The 17100-nt window shown below is 46.7% G+C and overlaps 1 protein-coding gene across 1 annotated transcript in view; it reads right to left on the bottom strand.

The window, feature by feature from the left end:
* Positions 1 to 9661, bottom strand: part of LOC126475026 (UDP-glucosyltransferase 2-like) — a 92306-nt gene extending 82645 nt beyond the window's left edge. Inside the window, exon 1 of the mRNA XM_050102567.1 lies at positions 9578 to 9661. The gene's annotated coding sequence lies outside the window, so the exon portion shown is untranslated. The remainder of the gene's footprint in view (positions 1 to 9577) is intronic.
* Between the last annotated feature and the right edge of the window lie 7439 nt (positions 9662 to 17100).

The following is a 17100-nucleotide window of genomic DNA, read 5'->3' as shown; positions in this document are numbered from 1 at the left end:
GGTCACTTTGTCATGTCACAAATCACCATAGAGGAACATCTCTAAATAAAGTGCTCAAGAGATTCTGCAGAATGTTTTGAAGAAGAGAAAAGTATCTGGTAAGTCCGTCCTTCACTTGACTCCCGAAAAAAAGCAACGACGGGCGGATGCTTTGTGCGTCATGATTGTTTCTAAAACGCGGACAGCTCTTTCTTTGGGAAAAAAGATACGAGTGATGAGACTTGGTGCCATCAACAGAACCTGCTGCCACGAAACCACAAAGTGCACAAATTCACATGAAGCGTCAAAGCTCTGATGATATAACCGACACTGCAGACAATGTAACGTTTGAGTTGCGCAGTATCCCAGAGCACTATTTTTCTAATAGTTTGACATCACTGTATGAACGTTCTGTGCGTTGTACTCAAGTGAGGGTGGGGGGAAACATCTGAAGCATTAAACCCACCATCTTAACTGTCCTTTATCTTTCTATTCATACAATCTCGAAATTTTACGCATTGACTGTGTATAGTTTATTGTGTGTCAAAACTCTGATGATATAACCGACATAGAAGACAATGTGTGAGGGCTTTTCGGAAAGCAAGTACCATTTTTGTTGTTGTTGTTGTGGTCTTCAGTCCTGAGACTGGTTTGATGCAGCTCTCCATGCTACTGTATCCTGTGCAAGCTGCTTCATCTCCCAGTACGTACTGCAGCCTAATCTTTCTGAATCTGCTTATTGTATTCATCTCTTGGCCTCCCTCTACGATTTTTACCCTCCACGCTGCCCTCCAATACTAAATTGGCGATCCCTTAATGCCTCACAACATGTCCTACCAACCGATCCCTTCTTCTAGTCAAATTGTGCCCCAAACTCCTCTTCTCCTCAATTCTATTCAATACCTCCTCGTTAGTTATGTGATCTACCCATCTAATCTTCAGCATTTTTCTGTAGCTACACATTTCGAAAGCTTCTATTCTCTTCTTGTCCAAACTACTTATCGTCCATGTTTCACTTCCATACATGCCTACACTTTATACAAATACTTTCATAAACGACTTCCTGACAGATAAATCTACACTCGATGTTAAGAAATTTCTCTTCTTCAGAAACGCTTTCCTTGCCACTGCCAGTCTGCATTTTATATCCTCTCTACTTCGACCATCATCAGTTATTTTGGTCCCCAAATAGCAAAACTTCTTTACTACTTTAAGTGTCTCATTTCCTAATCTAATTCCCTCAGCATCACCCGACTTAATTCGACTACATTCCATTATCCTCGTTTTACTTTTGTTGATTTTCATCTTATATCCTCCTTTCAAGACACTGCCTATTCCATTCAACTGCTCTTCCAAGTCCTTTGCTGTCTCTGACAGAATTACAATGTCATCGGCGAACCTTAAAGTTTTAATTTCTTCTCCGTGGATTTTGATACCTACTCCGAATTTTTCTTTTGTTTCCTTTACTGCTTGGTCAATATACAGATTGAATAGCATCGGGGAGAGCGTACAATCCTGTCTCACTCCCTGCGCAACCACTTCTTCCCTTTCATGCCCCTCGACTCTTATAACTGCCATCTGGTTTCTGTACAAATTGTAAATAGCCTTTCGCTCCCTGTATTTTACCCCTGCCACCTTCAGAATTTGGAAGAGAGTATTCCAGTCAACATTGTCAAAAGCTTTCTCTAAGTCTACAAATGCTAGAAACGTAGGTTTGCCTTTCCTTAATCTTTCTTCTAAGATAAGCCGTAGGGTCAGTATTGCCTCACGTATTCCAACATTTCTACGGAATCCAGATTGATCTTCCCCGAGGTCGGCTTCTACCACTTGTTCTATTTGTCTGTAAAGAATTGGCGTTAGTATTTTGCAGCCGTGGCTTATTAAACTGATAGTTCGGTAATTTTCACATCTGTCAACACCTGATTTCTTTGGGATTGGAATTATTATATTGTGCTTGAAGTCTGATGGTATTTCGTATGTCTCATATATTTTGCTCCCCAGATGGTAGAGTTTTGTCAGGACTGACTATCCCAAGGCTGTCAGTAGTTCTAATAGAATGTTGTCTACTCCCGGGGCCCTGTTTCGACTTAGGTCTTTCAGTGCTCTGTCAAACTCTTCACGCAGTATCCTATCTGCCATTTCATCTTGGATCGGTCGGGAAATCGAAACAACGGTGAAAAACAAAATCGTTTGCTTTGCAACAGTCAGCTACAGCTTCCAGTTACTAGTCTACATAGTCTTCGCTGCGGCTTAGCCATCTGTCGTAGCGCTGCACTAACTTTCCAATACCCTCGTCATAGGAGGCAGCCTTCTGTGCCTTCCAACAATTTTCCACGCTGGACTGCAGCTCGTTGTCTGTGTCAAAAAGTTGTCTTTACAGCCAGCGGTTCATCAGAGCAGAAATGAAAATCGTAGGGAGCCAAGCCCGGGCTCTGTGGTGGGCGATCAAACACTTCCAGATTGCCCCTGGAGTGTGCGGTCGAGAACTGTCACCGAGATACGTGACGTGGGGTTGTGTGAAATCAGGCGAAATCTCTCGCCAGGCTCTCATACTTGGCGAGATACACTATTTTCTAGGCATCTTTACGCGCCCACTATGCGCTCGGAACTGAGAAGAGGGACGTGACGCTATCTACGGGCATACTAGAGACACTACTCAACACATCTGTGAAAAGTTTCAGGAGTATTTTCACTGTGATTTCCATTTCACGACTGATCGTCCCCTACTTTCCGAATGGCCTTCGTGTTTTTATTACTAAAAATCAGTACCATAACAATGATACATCGGCCGTGTAAGTAGAGCTATCTTGAACTTATGCTACGAGAAGTATCAGGTTCTTCGTATATTTTTAATTTTAATCGGCACGATAGATACATGTTCGCACTTGTTTACTACAAAAAAAATTTATTTTGCTTTTCGCTTTTAATAAAAAGAAACACAAAGCTTCGGCTTACTCACACTGTTCCGCCGATACACGCATTGAATTGAGTGGTTCAGCCATTTCTCACCAATCATATTTCTTTTCTTCTGCATTTGCGCCGTGCATCTCTTGCAGCCGAGAAGCACTTATGATGTCTACATCATTCTGTCAGCGACATTACATGCTCTCCAGACCACTCCATAGATCTAGCAACTTTTGGCAACAAGGCTGCAGACGAAAGCTTTCCGTGCAGCTCGCGCCGAAGCGGAGAAAACGCGAACTTCTTTGATGATCTGTTAAAAGACCGACATATAGCGGAACACGAGGGAACACTAGCGAAAGCGAACCGAATACGTCAGAATGCAGTTATCTCGCATTTGCTAACCGTTTGAGACAATTCTCTTTGCTTTTGTTCGCTCTGTACAACGCCGGCCTGAGGTGTGCGTGGGTTGTAGCCGAGAGTGCCAATGGGTCATCCAGCGAAGCGGCGGAAGCACTGTAGATATGTCAGCCAAGTGATAGCGTGCACGCTGAATTTCCGTAGGTAACTGTCGCTCAACGTTCAGCTGATGCTAGATAGCGGTTAGTTACGATTGAAGTACAGCTACTCACAGAGATCCAATGTGGTCTGTAATTATTGTATGGCAGCGAAATTTGTTAAATTGTCTAATGCGTTAATGTAGAACTAATTTAGGATGGAAAAAAATTAGTTCCAATTTTTGCCACCAGGAACAACTGTGAATGCAAAAAAGATGTATGGAAATGTTTCCATGTGTATTGGATGAGGAATGAGATGTGGGCAGAAAAGGTCAAATGGGTGAGAAAGACATAATGTTGATTATATTATTTTTGTTGTTGTGGTCTACAGTCCTGGGACTGGTTTGATGCAGCTCTCCATGCTACTCTATCCTGTGTAAGCTCCTTCATCTCCCAGTACCTACTGCAATTTACATCCTTCTGAATCTGCTTATTGTATTCATCTCTTGGTCTCCCTCTACGATTTTTACCCTCCACGCTGCCCTCCAATGCCAAATTTGTGATCGCTTGATGCCTCAGGACATGTCCTACCAACAGATTCCTTCTTCTAGTCAAGTTGTGCCACAAGCTCCTCTTCTCCCCAATCCTATTCAATACCTCCTCATTAGTTACGTGACCTACGCACCTAATCCTCAACATTCTTCTGTAGCACCACATTTCGAAAGCTTCTATTCTCTTCTTGTCCAAATTATTTATTGTCCATGTTTCACTTCCATACATGGCTACACTCCATACAAATACTTTCAGAAACGACTTCCTGACACTTAAACCTATACTAGATGTTAACAAATTTCTCTTCTTCAGAAATGCTTTCCTTGCCGTTGCCAGTCTACATTTTAATCCTCTCTACTTCGACCATCATCAGTTATTTTGCTCCCCAAACAGCAAAACTCCTTTACTACTTTAAGTGTCTCAATTCTTAATCTAATTCCCTCAGCATCACCCGACTTAATTCGACTACATTCCATTATCTTCGTTTCACTTTTGTTGATTTTCATCTTATATCCTCCTTTCAAGACAGTGTCCATTCCGTTAAACTGCTCTTCCAAGTCCTTTGCTGTCTCTGGCAGAATTACAATGTCATCGGCGAACCTCAAAGTTTTCATTTCTTCTCCCTGGATTTTAATACCAACTCCAAATTTTTCTTTTGTTTCCCTTACTGCTTGCTCAATATACAGATTGAATAACATCGGGGAGAGGCTACAGCCCTGTCTCACTCCCTTCCCAACCACTGCTTCCCTTTCATGCCCCTCAACTCTTATAACTGCCATCTGGTTACCCCTGCCACCTTCAGAATTTATAAGAGTATTCCAGTCAACATTGTCAAAAGCTTTCTCTAAGTCTACAAATGCTACAGACGTAGGTTTGCCTTTCCTTAATCTAGCTTCTAAGATAAGTCGTAAGGTCAGTATTGCCTCACGTGTTCCAACATTTCTACGGAATCCAAACTGATCTTCCTCGAGGTCGGCTTCTACCAGTTTTTCCATTCGTCTGTAAATTATTCGCGTTAGTATTTTGCAGTTGTGGCTTATTAAACTGATAGTTCGGTAATTTTCACATCTGATTTCTTTGGGATTGGAATTATTATATTTTTCTTGAAGTCTGAGGGTATTTCGCCTGTCTCGTACATCTTGCTCACCAGATGGAAGAGTTTTGTCAGGACTGGCTCTCCCAAGGTAGTCAGTAGTTCTAATGGAATGTTGTCTACTCCCAGGCCCTTGTTTCGACTTAGGTCTTTCAGTGCTCTGTCAAACTCTTCACGCAGTATCGTACCTCCCATTTCATCTTCATCTACCTCCTCTTCCATTTCCATAATATTGTCCTCAAGAACATCGCCCTTGTATAGACCCTCTATATACTGCTTCCACCTTTCTGCTTTACCTTCTTTGCTTAGAACTGGGTTTCCATCTGAGCTCTTTATATTCATACAAGTGGCTCTCTTTTCTCCAAAGGTCTCTTTAATTTTCCTGTAGGCAGTATCTATCTTAACTCTAGTGAGATATGCCTCCACATCCTTACATTTGTCCTCTAGCCATGCCTGCTTAGCCATTTTGCACTTCCTGTCGATCTCATTTTTGAGACGTTTGTATTCCTTTTTGCCTGCTTCATTTACTGCATTTTTATATTTTCTCGTTTCGTCAATTAAATTCAATATTTCTTCTGTTACCCAAGGATTTCTATTATCCCTCGTCTTTTTAACTACTTGATCCTCTGCTGCCTTCACTCCTTCATCCCTCAGAGCTACCCATTCGTCTTCTACTGCATTTCTTTCCCCCCTTCCTGTCAATTGTTCCCTTATGCTGTCCCTGAAACTCTGTACAACCTCTGGTTCTTTCAGTTTATCCAAGTCCCATCACCTTAAATTCCCACCTTTTTGCAATTTCTTTAGTTTTAATCTACAGTTCATAACCAATAGATTGTGGTCAGAGTCCATATCTGCCCCTGGAAATGTCCTACAATTAAAAACCTGGTTCCTAAATCTCTGTCTTACCATTATATAATCTATCTGATACCTTTTAGTATCTCCAGGATTCTTCCACGTATACAACCTTCTTTTAGGATTCTCGAACCGTGTTAGGTATGATTAAGTTATGCTCTGTGCCAAATTCTACCAGACGGCTTCCTCTTTCATTTCTTAGCCCCAATCCATATTCACCTACTATGTTTCTTTCTCTCCCTTTTCCTACTCTCGAATTCCAGTCACCCACGACTATTAAATTTTCGTCTCCCTTCACTACCTGAATAATTTCTTTTATCTCATCATACATTACTGTAGTAGGCATGGGCTTTGTGTCTATCTTGGCCACTATAATACGTTCACTATGCTGTTTGTAGTAGCTTACCCGCACTCCTATTTTTTTTATTCATTATTAAATCTGCTCTTGCATTACCCCTATTTGATTTTGTATTTATAACCCTGTATTCACCTGACCAGAAGTCATGTTCCTCCTGCCAGCGAACTTCACTAATTCCCACTATATCTAACTTTAACCTATTCATTTCCCTTTTTAAATTTTCTAACCTACCTGCCCGATTAAGGGATCTGACATTCCACGCTCCGATCCGTAGAATGCCAGTTTTCTTTCTCCTGATAACAACGTCCTCTTGAGTAGTCCCCGCCCGGTGATCCGAATGGGGGACTATTTTACCTCCGGAATATTTTACCCAAGAGGACGCCATCATCATTTAATCATACAGTAAAGCTGCCTGCCCTCGGTAAAAATTACGGCTGTAGTTTCCCCTCGCTTTCAGCCGTTCGCAGTACCACAACAGCAAGGCCGTTTTGGTTAATGTTACAAGGCCAGATCAGTCAATCATCCAGACTGTTGCCCCTGCAACTACTGGAAAGGCTGCTGCCCCTCTTCAGGAACCACACGTTTGTTTGGCCTCTCAACAGATACCCCTCCGTTGTGGTTGCACCTACGGTACGGCTATCTGCATCGTTGAGGCACGCAAGCCTCCCCACCAACAGCAAGGTCCATGGTTCATGGGGGGGGATTATATTATTAAGCACTCCTTACCCAATTTGTTCACTGTGAGCAGCGGAGGCGTCAACGAGATGCTGCATCTGCAGACTCATATGATCAAGACTTGCTCTCAGCAGTTCCAATGGCATATAAAATATTTTTTTTTATTTTTAACGTAGAAAAGCTTTTAATGCCTAGATCGCAATCACAACTGAAATAGGATAACTAGTTTTGGTTGCTATCTGCAACCATCTTATGATCGTTCAAAATGCGAAAAAGTGCCGAATAAGCATTGGAAAGCATCATTAGCTGTAGTCATGCAAATACCATGCATTCATAACTACCAAAACATTAACAGTACGCAGTTGAAGAACATCACCGCGAACAAGCCAGGTTGTAAATCGTAAGCTCGCAGGATGGCGGTAATACAGGAAAATGTCCAGGTGAATGAGTAAAAGTTGAATCAGAAGCTCATTATTTGCAGTAGTGTAGGAGGTATTATAGTGAGAACATTATATGAAACGGTTCCAAAAATTATCAGCTATTACGTAACCTGGCTTACCGAAAAATGATCCTGTGAGATTAGGGTCTGCAATCAGATTAGGGTCTGCAATCTGGCTTGCTCAGGGTGATGTTTTTAAACAACGTACTGTTAATGTTTTGGTATTTACGAATGCGTGTTATTGCATGACAACACTAATGACGCTGTTCAATGCTTATCATCACATTTTGAACAATTTAAAGATGATTGCGAATAACAAACGAAAGTAGTTATCGTGTTTTCACTCTCGTAAGAAAATTGCCGTCTAGGCATTGAAAGTCTTTTTTTTTATTAAAAAATTATTCAATAAACCACATTTAGACCGCCGTCTCCTCCCTTACAATGTCAGGTTTCATTAAATTCCAGTGGAATCCGAGCAGCGTGTTCCTTAATATCGGTCTTCAGATCGGACAGAGACCGACCGTGTCCCTGGTACATGTTTTTTAGATATTCGCAGAGACAAACGTGGATCACACTAGATGCTCTTTCAGGCCATGCATCTGGAAAGTCTCTGGAGATAACATGTGATGTGTTGGCAGAAGAGCCAACACCGTGTTGCTAGAGGAGGCCGAAATGCACGCGTTTAAGCTCATGCAGACTGGCGTGAGGTCTGGAACAAGGTAAAGTAATTATCCCATCAAGAAAAGAACGTAGTTGCTTGAATACTTAACTTTAATCCATAATTGGAGAACATCGCTCTTGATGATACATTAATTACAATCTCAATATAAACTGGTAATGGCGCCTTGCTAGGTCGTAGCAAATGACGTAGCTGAAGGCTATGCTAACTATAGTCTCGGCAAATGAGAGCGTATTTGTCATTGATTCATCTCTGGCAAAGTCTGCTGTACAACTGGGGAGAGTGCTAGGAAGTCTCTCTAGACCTGCCGTGTGGCGGCGCTCGGTCTGCAATCACTGACAGTGGCGACAAGCGGGTCCGACGTATACTACCGGACCGCGGCCGATTTAAAAGCTACCACCTAGCAAGTGTGGTGTCTGGCGGTGACACCTCAACATGACCGTAGAGGGTCGCATTAAGCAGATCTTTGACTGAGCGAGCGACATGTGTTGCCCCATCTTGCACGAAATAGTAGTTTCCACACAGCTGCGCTCTTCCAAAGCAGGAATCCCGTGTTGTACAAAGAGGTATCACAGTAAACCTGACAGGCCCTCTGGGTGTCTTCTCTTCAACGGATAGAGAAAAAGGTGCATGAGAATCCACAGCACAATGTCGTATCAAGGCGAGTCCGATGGCAGTTCTGTCTCTTCACTGTACCTGTAGCGTAAAATGTGCCTCGTCCCTCCATAGAATATTGACTGACTACATCTCAACAACTTCGATCTGTGCCAGAAACCGTAGAGCAAATTCGGAACGTTGTTGCGGATTATGAAGTTTCAGTTGCTGCACCGCCTGGATTGTGTACAGGTACCAGTGTAAAACAGACCGTAAAATTTTCCATACTCGTGACACTGCCCGAGCGCTAGTACTACTCAGATGATGAGCGGCATGGTCAGTTGCACCAACAGCAACCACGTCAATAACTTCTACTGGGATAGGACGCCTTCCTCTTCCAGGTGCCACACCAAGATCACCCGTATTTTACAATTTTATTGTCATCTTCACTATACCAAGAAATGACATTGGGGCTCTCCTAAGACCTTTCAGTCGGCGGTACTCTCTCAGTGCAGCGCTGTAATTGCTGCCGTTCACATAAAGCAGTTTCACTAACAGAGCACCCTCTCTTTCCTCGATAGCCGTACTGTTCGCTCACGTTACGGCTCGTCAGATGACAGTGTGGATATCATACCGTAGCATAAACAGAGTACAGCGCCAGATTTCCACGTGGTGGCCACAGTTGGAAATAATTTGTTTTACAGCGTAAATCGCTGTCGCTTTACCATATCTACGAAGTATCGCTGCCACACGATAATTACGGCGCACACTGGACCTAAATGAGTAGCTGCACTTTAATTATAACAGCACGGTATTCAGCGCACGACAGCTCTGCACTTTTAAGAAAACTTGAGTGCACGGTGAAGCTGCTGCCATCTCTCTTTCTCGGGTGTAAACATGGCAGCGTTACCAACCAGAATGGGAGAAAAGGTTGAGACGAAATAAAAGATATACGTACGTTGTGCTAGAGAGTGTTGCTGCTCTGGACGGCCAGCTCGCCGCTGCACGTTGTGTCTGCGGCCTTTCACACCGCGGCTCAGCACGGCACTGACCCACGGCACGGGCACTTTGCACGTCTTATAAAGCGGTCTGACACGCGTGGCCTTGAAGCGCGTCGAGTTACGCAAGCGATGACGCCCGCTCACTGGCTTCCCGCGCGCTGTTGTCACAACAATACAACTCTCCTCCAGCACTGAAGGTACAGCCACATCTGCATTGACATACCGGTACACACTTCTCAAGCCACCATACGGTACGTGGCGGAGGGTTTCCTGCGCCACTACAAAGAATTAGTATCGACGGTATTTGAGGGACTCATACCAGTTGAATTAATAATAGGTGTTACTGATCCACTTTGGTACACAAGACAGGCCGGAACACTACTGCAGAAGCAACGAAAAAAAGCATGAAAAATATAAAAGGACGCAAAATCTACAAGATTGGCGAAATTTTACAGAAGTTCGAACTCAATGCGAGATGGTTTTAAGAGTTTCCACAACGAAACTCTGTCTCGAAATATGGCATAAAATCCAAAGAGATTCTGTTCGTACACTACTGGCCATTAAAATGCTACACCACGAAGATGACGTGCTACAGACGCGAAATTTAACCGACAGGAAGAAGATACTGTGATATGCAAACGGTTAGCTTTTCAGAGCATTCACACAAGGTTGGCGCCGGTGGCGACACCTACAAGATGCTGACGTGAGGAAAGTTTCCAACCGATTTGTCATACTCAAACAGCAGTTGACTGGTGTTGCCTGGTGAAACGTTGTTGTGATCCCTCGTGTAAGGAGGAGAAATGCGTACCATCACATTTCCGACTTTGATAAAGGTCGGATTGTAGGCTATCGCGATTGCGGTTTATCGTATCGCGACACTGCTGCTCGCGTTGGTCCAGGTCCAATGACTGTTAGCAGAATATGGAATCGGTGGGTTCAGGAGCATAATACGGAACGCCGTGCTGGATCCCAACGGCCTCATATCACTAGCAGTCGAGATGACAGGCATCTTATTCGGATGGCTGTAACGCATCGTGCAGCCACGTCTGGATCCCTGAGTCAACAGATGGGGACGTTTGCAAGACAACAACAATCTGCACGAACAGTTCGACGACGTTTGCAGCAGCATGGACTATCAGCTCGGAGACCACGGCTGCAGTTACCCTTCACGCTGCATCACAGACTCGAGCGCCTGCGTTGGTGTACTCAATGACGAACCTGGGTGCGCGAATGGCAAAACGTCATTTCTTCGGATGAATCCAGGTTCTGTTTACAACATCACGATGGTCGCATCCGTGTTTGGCGACATCGTGGTGAACGCATATTCGAAGCATTTATTCGTCATCGCCATAGTGGCGTATCACACGGCGTGATGGTATGGGATGCCATTGGTTACACATCTCGGTCACCTCTTGTTCGCATTGACGGCACTTTGAACAGTGGACGTCACATTTCAGATGTCTGGAACCGCGCGCTGCGGAATTTGAATCCGCGCCAGACGTCAGGGACGTCGAAGACCCATAGAGGTCTTTGCACCATCGCGCCGCAAGGTGTGGCGGCGCGCGCCTCCTGGCCCGCTTTTAGAGTGGGGGCACCACAGTGGAACACGTGGTCCAAGCGGCCAATAGAGGCGCCCCCGACAGCGTACTTAAGTGCCTGCCTCTCGCTCATCCAGTCTCTCCCGCATCCCCCGTATCCAATTTGGCCAACGTGCAACCCTCACCCCCTACAACACCCCGTCCTCTCCCCGTCAGTCTCAACCTCCTCGACGTCCGCTGACCTTCTCCACTGTGATCACGAAGGTTAGCTCCGTGATCACAGAGGCTGAGGTGTTGGCGGAACTCAACTCCCGGCCTGACATTGAAATCCGCTCGGCCCGTCGTATCTTCAATGATGCCGGGCCGACTTTTCTCATGCGGATCTTCACCGAATCCTCCTCCTCCATTGACCGCCTCCTCACCGAGGGAGTCCTCATCTACAATCGCCGTCATAAGGTGGACCCCTCCCGTTCCCCAGTCCAATCCTACCGGTGTCAACGCTGCCTCACATACAATGGCCACGTTACCTCTGCCTGCAAGAACCCCCCTACTTGTCCCCACTGCAAAGCTTCACACTTCCTCAAGAATTGCCCCAACCTCACCTCTCCCCCCTCTTGCAGCACCTGTAACGAACCACATCCTACCTACTTCTTGAAGTGTAAAGCAAAACCACCTCCAGTCACCCCTGATCTCACCGTCCCTGTCCGTCCTGTTGATGACCCCATCCACCCCAACAACTCGCTCCACCCTCCACCTATTGCAGAGGACATCATCTGTTTCATAACCATTGTGCTCCAAAACATCCACCACTTCCAGCGCTCCCACATCCTTTACCAAATCGCCCTTGCTGCCCGTTCCATCTTCCATCTTACCGCCTCTGCCACATACTCCCACAACCAGGCCTACTTCACCTTCACCCCCATCACCACCCTCGTCTAACTCTCCCCTCCCATGGTACAACAACCCTACCGTATCCTGTACCACAACATTTGCTCCCTGCCCACCCACAAACTTCTCTTCCTCCACACCTTCCGTCAGCACCGCGTGGATGCCTTCGTCCTAAATGAAACCTTCCTTCAACCCCGTATCTCCATCTCCACGGCTCCTTACACCCTTCACCGCACCGATAACCCGTACCCTCTGGCGCGTGGCAGAGTTGCTATAGGCCACCTCAAGCACCTCCCTGTCCGGCCCCAACCTTTCCTTAACAATCCTGCTGAGCATCTCACCCACAGCCTCTTCTTCCCCACCCTTACCATCACCCGTGCCACCATTTATGTTCGCCCTCGCACACCCATCCCATACGATTTCCTGGCCCACATTGACCGCACCTTCTCCACCTACGTGATTGCCGTCGACCTCCATATCCACAGCCGTGATCCTGCCGACCTCCAGTGGTGGCATCAGTTTCTTACCACCCTCCAGGGAGACCTGGTTCCCCTGCCTCAGCACACCCAACCCGAATCCAACACCACTCCCGATGTGTTCCTTGCCTCTCCCAACCTCCTTGGGCGTATCACCGCAGATGTCCTTGACCTCATTGGCAGTGACCATGCTCCTGTTCTCCTCACTATCTCTAATAGTCGCCATCCCCGCAACGATCCTCGGCCTGACATCCCTCCTAAACTTTTCCATGATTACTCCCGTGCCAACTGGGATGCCTACCGGGACTCCATTCACACCCAGGTTGACGGCCACGACCTTACCCCCCAATCTCCTGATGACATCTCTCGCACTGCTGCCTTCCTGCACCAGACCTTCTCTGACGCCATCGCCACCCATATCCCCACCAAAGCCATCCACCCTCACCGCCCCGCCCTGCCTCCACAGGCTGTCCTGCTCCTTCGAGAGCCCCACCGCCTCTACCGCTCTTTTCTCCGCACTCGTGACCGGGATACGCTTACCCGCCACCGGCAATTACAACGACACATCTGCAACCTGCTTACTGCGAAGAAACGCCGTGCCTGGCGCCAGACATGTACACAACTCAACACCACGCTCCCCATAAACTCTTCCAAGTATTGGTCTGATTTCCACCGCCTTCCTGGGAACTGCCCCACCCCCCAGTACCCTCTCCTCCTTGATGACCGTCCCTTTCCTGACAACCTCAGTAAGGCCAACCAATTTGCCTCTCACCTCTCCGATGTTTTTTCCATCCCAGATGATCGCCACTTTGATTATTCCCTCTTCCCTGACGTCATGGACCATATGAATACCTCCGTTCCTCCCCTTGCTCCTAGCCTCCGGTACTTGGGCCACACACCACCATCTGAACTTAACACTCCCATCACTACACAGGACATCAGCCTCACACTCGACACTAAACGCAACACTGCTCCCGACCACGACTGCATTACCTACCGTCACTTCAAACACTGCCCTCCCTCCTTCCTTTCAGTCCTTGCCACCCTCTACAATGGCATCCTTGCCACTGGCTTCTATCCCGACCTGTGGAAAACCTCCCATATCCTGATGTTCTCCAAACCCAACAAGCCTCCATCTGATGCCTCTTCCTATCGTCCTATCTGTCTCACATCGGTGTTCAGCAACTCTTGGAATCCATCCTTTACCGGCGTATCCATCACCACCTCTGCCAAAGCCACCTCCTCCCCATCACCCAATGTGGCTTTCGACCTTCCTTCTCTGCTGATGACCAACTCCTCCACCTCACTCATCTCATCTCCCTCCAGCTTAATTCCCGTCGCTCCATCATTTTTGTCTCACTTTATCTCGAAAAGGCCTACGACCGTGTCTGGCATCCTGGTCTCCTGTTTAAACTCCAAATCTAAGCCCTTCCTATCAACTACATCCGTCTGATGGCCTCCTTCCTCTCCCACCGCCCCTCCTATTTTACCATCCATAATGCCAATTCCCACACCTTCTACCCCTCTGCAGGTGTGCCCCAGGGATCTGTCCTCTCCCCTCTCCTGTATCTCCTGTACACAGCAGATATGCCCCAACCCCCCCCCCCCCACTCCAGTACACCTCTTGCAATATGCTGATGATACCGCATTCCTCGCCCTCGCTCCTACCCTCCAACGATCCCAACACCTTCTCCAGAATCACCTTGACCTTTTTGCTGCATGGTGTAGCCAGTGGCTCCTGAAAATCAATCCTTCCAGGACCTAGGCAATCATCGTAGGTCGTCCCACTCGCTCCTTGCGGCTTCTGTATTTCTCCCTTACTGTCTGCGCCCGTCCTGTCTGCCTCACCCCCACCTTCACCTACCTTGGTCTCAGCATTGACCGTCACCTCACCTGGATCCCTCATCTCCGCTTCATCCAATCCAAAGCCCACAACTGCCTCTGACTCCTCAAACTCCTCTCTGGCCGGACATGAGGGTTGCACCCCTCTACCATCCTCCACACCTAGAAATCCTTAATCTGTCCCATCATCTGTTATGCCAGTCCTGCCTGGATATCTGCCCTCCCCCCCAAGTCCCTCCAGATTCTTGAGCATCATGCTCCCTGCCTCACCTTCTGTATACGCCTCCCGTCCCCCATGCGGATTCTCTATGACCTCATTCCTTTCCCCCATCTGCTCCTATTCCTCGAACATATCCACATCCTCTACACCTCACGCCGCCTTGATCCCCCTCACCCCCTGGTTGCTCCTATCCCCTCCTATCCCCACCCCCTGCCACGTCTTCACTGTTGTGTCCCCCCTACCCTCCATCTCTACACCATCTCCTTTCCCAAGGTGGCTTCCATCAACTCCCCCTCACAGATGATACCCTCTCTCCCTCCATTTATCCCTCCTATCAACTCTGATCCTCACTCCCCCTCCTTTCCTCTGACCTTTTCCCGGGCTCCCTCTCCCCCCTTCCATCCTCTTTTTTCCCCACCTCCCCTCTCTCTGCCCCCTTCTCTCCCCCGAGTCCTTTTGCATTTCCCTCCTCTGCCTCCTCTCATTCCCTCTCGCGTCTGCCCTGCCGCTCCCCCCCTTTATTAGTCCTCTCCCTCCTTGGTTCCCCCCCTTTTCGTTTTCTTTCCTTCCTCCCTCCTTGTACTTCCCTCTCCTCCAGGTCCCACCTCCCATCTGCCTTTGGCTCAGGAGTGTAATCTTTGTGCCGCCCTTTTCGTGCTGTGTTTTACAGTGAGTGTTCCGTGTTGTGTTTTTTTGGGAAGTGTTGCGAACGGCCATCATACTGTCGCTGGGTGTGCTTTTTATCTCTTGCGAACAGAAACCAGACTGTCACCGTGTTTTTTAATTGTGTGTGTACTATGTTACTTGTCTGATTCCTGTGTCTTTTATTAACATTGCCAACCCCTTTTGCTTTCTGTTTTCACTTTCCGCATTTTTCCGCCATTTTACACTTTGTCACCGTTTTATTGCCTGTTTTTCTTGTTTCTTTTCTTCTTCCATTTTTTAAAATAAAAGTCTATAGGCTGTAGAGCAGCGTACTAAGCTACTGCCAGCCCACCCCCTTCGGGGGGAATTGAAAATCAATAAAGGAAAAAAAAACCAGCTCAGCCAGTCAGTCTAATCTGGCTTTCGTCGGTTTACACCGCGCTTTGCGCTCGACTGCTTACTTCCTGGTTCGTGTACGAGTTTGTTTCCTTGTGTCTCTGTTGTTCGGTCTTGTATTCGTTCTGTCCTACGTTGGTCATGTCCGTCCTCTTCCGTTGTGTTGTTGTTCGCGGGCCTGTACTCGGGTCCCGCAGCGCCTTCCGTCGTTGCTACCCCGCGACCGTCCTGGTCGCAGTTACAGCAAGATGTGTTACGACCAGTGCCTCTACCCTTCATTCGATCCCTGCGAAGCCCTACATTTCAGCAGGATAATGCACGACCGCATGTTGCAGGTCCTGTACGGGCCTTTCTGGATACAGAAAATGTTCGACTGCTGCCCTGGCCAGCACATTCTCCAGATCTCTCACCAATTGAAAACGTCTGGTCAATGGTGGCCGAGCAACTGGCTCGTCAGAATTCGCCAGTCAGTACTCTTGATGAACTGTGGTATCGTGTTGAAGCTACATGGGTAGCTGTACCTGTACACGCCATCCAAGCTCTGTTTCACTCAATGCCCAGGCGTATCAAGGCCGTTATTACGGCCAGAGGTAGTTGTTCTGGGTACTGATTTCTGAGGATTTATGCACCCAAATTGTGTGAAAATGTAATCACGTCAGTTCTAGTATAATATATTTGTCCAATGAATACTCGTTTATAATCTGCATTTCTTCTTGGTGTAGCAATTTTAATGGCCAGTCGTTTATGTAAAGAACAACATTGGCAATACGCAATCAATACCTTCACCGCCGCGATAACAATGGTGATGTTATTGATGACAGTCCCACTAAAGCAGTTACTGAACACGGTTTTCTGAAATTCTTTCACAAAAGACGAAGTACATATTCCAGAATTCTAATCAAGAACAATTGCCAGCGTGAGTAACTTAGGAGCGGTGCACCGAAGGAATATAAAACATTCAGCAAAGGCACGACTTCCTGTCTACATTGTATATCAGTCAGATTCGTTTCAGAGTAAGCGTTTACAATAGTTCCATACTTAGCAATCATATACAACGGCTCACTCGTAGAAACATCCGTACCCAAAGACTGGAAAGTTGCACAAGTCACACCAACACCCAAAAATGGAAATAACAATAATCTACTGATTTACAGACTCGTATCACTAACGAGAATTTGTAGTAAAATTTTGGAACATATAGTGTCTTCGAACATTACGAATTACATCGAAGGAAACAGCCAACACAGATTCAGTCAATATCGTACTTGCGAAACAGGACTAGCTCTTTATTTTCTCACGAATGAATAACTGCTATCGACTGGGGACGTCAGATCGTTTCCATATTTTTGGATTTCCTGAAGGCCCGTTACACTGTTCCTCACAAGCGACTTATGATTAAATTGTGTGCCTGTGAAGTTTCGTCTCAGTTGTGTGGCTGGATTCCTGATTTCCTGTCAGTAACGTCACAGTTCATA

This window comes from Schistocerca serialis, chromosome 4 (assembly GCF_023864345.2).
Source record: "Schistocerca serialis cubense isolate TAMUIC-IGC-003099 chromosome 4, iqSchSeri2.2, whole genome shotgun sequence".
Taxonomy (NCBI): Eukaryota; Metazoa; Arthropoda; class Insecta; order Orthoptera; family Acrididae; genus Schistocerca; species Schistocerca serialis.
The sequence above is the reverse complement of the archived record's forward strand: the minus strand, read 5'-3'. Positions and strand labels throughout refer to the sequence as shown.